The sequence below is a fragment of the Chiloscyllium plagiosum genome, chromosome 37 (assembly GCF_004010195.1).
Source record: "Chiloscyllium plagiosum isolate BGI_BamShark_2017 chromosome 37, ASM401019v2, whole genome shotgun sequence".
NCBI lineage: Eukaryota > Metazoa > Chordata > Chondrichthyes > Orectolobiformes > Hemiscylliidae > Chiloscyllium > Chiloscyllium plagiosum.
In genome coordinates this window covers 2,434,632-2,437,118 of record NC_057746.1, presented here as the reverse complement: position 1 = coordinate 2,437,118, position 2,487 = coordinate 2,434,632, and the positions used below count along the sequence as shown (strand labels likewise).

General features: G+C 49.5%; 1 protein-coding gene, 1 long non-coding RNA gene and 1 pseudogene across 3 annotated transcripts in view; 1 reads left to right on the top strand and 2 right to left on the bottom strand.

Moving 5' to 3' along the window:
• LOC122541607 (zinc finger protein 271-like) overlaps window positions 1–2,487 on the top strand; it is an 81,434-nt gene that overhangs the window by 22,357 nt on the left and 56,590 nt on the right. The window lies entirely within an intron of this gene.
• LOC122541662 lies at window positions 1,932–2,069 on the bottom strand (annotated as a pseudogene).
• The window catches only part of LOC122541651, a 2,895-nt gene continuing 2,345 nt past the window's right edge, over window positions 1,938–2,487 (bottom strand). Inside the window, exon 2 of the long non-coding RNA XR_006309632.1 lies at window positions 1,938–2,058. This is a non-coding gene — a long non-coding RNA (uncharacterized LOC122541651). The remainder of the gene's footprint in view (window positions 2,059–2,487) is intronic.

Genomic DNA, 2,487 nt, shown 5'->3' with positions numbered 1-2,487 from the left:
ACATATCCCTCCCAGATCGTCTCAACACCTTCTATGCTCGCTTTGAGGAGAATTTCGGTGGAGAGGTAACACCTGTTCCGACAAGTCCTAATGAACCTATCCCAACAGTCACTGCATCAGAGGTCAGATCAGTTTTCCTTCGTGCGAATCCAAGGAGAGCGTTGGGACCAGATGGAGTACCAGGCCGACATCTTCCAGCTCTCCCTGCAGCCGGCCCCTGTCGCTGCCTACTTCAAGAGGGCCAACATCATCCCTGTGCCTAAGAAGGCTCGTGAAGCATGTCTCAATGACTACCGCCCTGTGGCCCGAACTTTGGTGGTCATGAAGTGCTTTGAAAAGCTGGTCATTGCATTCATCAACTCCAGCTTCCCCACTACTGTTTGACCCACTCTAATTTGCCTATCGGACCAACAGATCCACGTCAGATGCCACATCACTTGCCCTTCACTCCTCCCTGGAACATCTTGACACCAAGAACAGCTACCTAAGAATCCTACTCATTGACTATAGTTCAGCCTTCAACACTGTTTTTCCCTCGAGACTGATTACTAAACTTAGTGATCTCAGACTGAGCCCCACTCTCTGCAACTGGATCCTCACTTTCCTGACCCACAGGCCACAATCAGTGAAGACTGGGGACAATATTTCATCCTCACTAACACTCAACACTGGAGCCCTCCAGGGGTGCTTACTCAGTCCCCTACTGTACTCACTGTATACCCATCGCCAAATACCAGACTAATGCCATTTACAAGTTTGCTGATCACATCACCACAGTCATTGAATCTCAGATGGCAACGAAACAGACTACAGACAGGGAGGTGGAAGACCTTGAAAAATGGTGCATTGAGAACAACCTAGCTCTCAATGTCGGCAAAACCAAGGAACTCATTATCTCGGTGCATACCAGGACTGCGTTAAAGTGTGCATCATGCCCCTCTTGCCCATGTGGTCAATGCCATGGGCTGCAAGGGTCAGTGAGTGTAGGTGGGCTCTTGGGCAAATGATGCGGCCATCAGGGTGTCTGAGCAGCTGTAGGGAAGGAGACTGTGTGGTTCCAATGCGGGGCCCAACTCTCCTTTTCTTGCGATGGAGAAGCCTGTTGGGCATCTCACACTGTCTCCATAGGGTCAGGCAGTACTGGGGCCTTCCCTATTCTGGGGACGGCAGGGGGTGAGTGGTGGGGGGCAGTGCAGCCTCCCAGGCTGCTGGGTCAGCTGAGGCATTCTCGAGGGTGACACGGTCAGTGCCAGAGGTATGAGCAGCTCATTTCATAATGGCTAGGGCGGAGGTAAGAAGACCGCTTCCAGGAGGTTAGAGGTCAGCACAGTGTGTTGTAGTGGCCTCCCTGCTGACGTGATGAAGCCTCTCTGTTTCCAAAATAGGCTAAAATCATGGACGACGCTGAAGGCCTATCTGGAGTCAGTATCAATGTTTGCTGTGTGACCTTTTGCAATGATGCAAGCCCCAGTGACCACAAACAGCTCCGCAGCCTGTGCTGATGTGCCATCTGGCAGTGCAGCTGACTCTAGGACTGTGAAAGGGGAACAGACGGCATACCCTGCCAGTGTACAGTGGTCTGAGGGCTGAAGGAGGACCCCCAGCCCAGTGATTTTATAACGCCCCAGTCATTTTATAACAACGCCCCCAGCTCAATGTTTATGTAACACCCCCAGTCATTTTATAACAACACCAGCGGGGCTGTCACAGGACCGCTGCTCCCAGTTACCTCTCCTTTTATCTGGAGCAGGTGGTGAAGAATCAGTGGACAGAGCTGAATATGTAAAGCTTTGAAGAGAGCGGTTTATTGCAAGATGAAGTAAGACTTGCGGAATATCTGTCAATTTGGGTGAAAGTGAATTGAATATAGAAAGCCGTACGAAGCACAAGTTACCGGTATCTATTGAAAGATCTGTTTTTTGCTTTTATTTCAGAGGAGAGCGCGAACGCAGTCCCCCACTACCACAAATTTTGCAGTCGAGTATCCCGCATTTGGGGACATCGCAGGCGTCAGCACACCCGAAGTGCAATGGGATAGCCTCGTCCTGGGAGAACCACCTTTTTTTTTTGTTTCAAAAAAAACTTTATTCATAAACTAATTTGATGGTCTGGACAGTTGGTCATGCCATACATATGTAAACATGTACATACAGAGATCAAAACTTATCATTTTTATACAGGTCTGTACATTTTCCAATCATATGCCTATATAATTAGCTGAGGCGTCAGCAGAGCCCAAATGACTGCATGGGCCCCCTGTTCTTCTTTCGGCAGGCAGACTTTACACAGCACACAAACAAGGCAGGAGAGAGGGGGGCAGCCCTGCCTGACTCCAGATCTGACCTGGAAGCTATCTGATTCCCACCCATTGATTGAGACTGCACTGACAATGTTGGTGTAGAGCAGTCTGATCCAATTACCGATTCCATCCCCAAAGCCCATTTTGGAGAGGACATCCCTCATATATGTATGCGATATCCTGTCAAA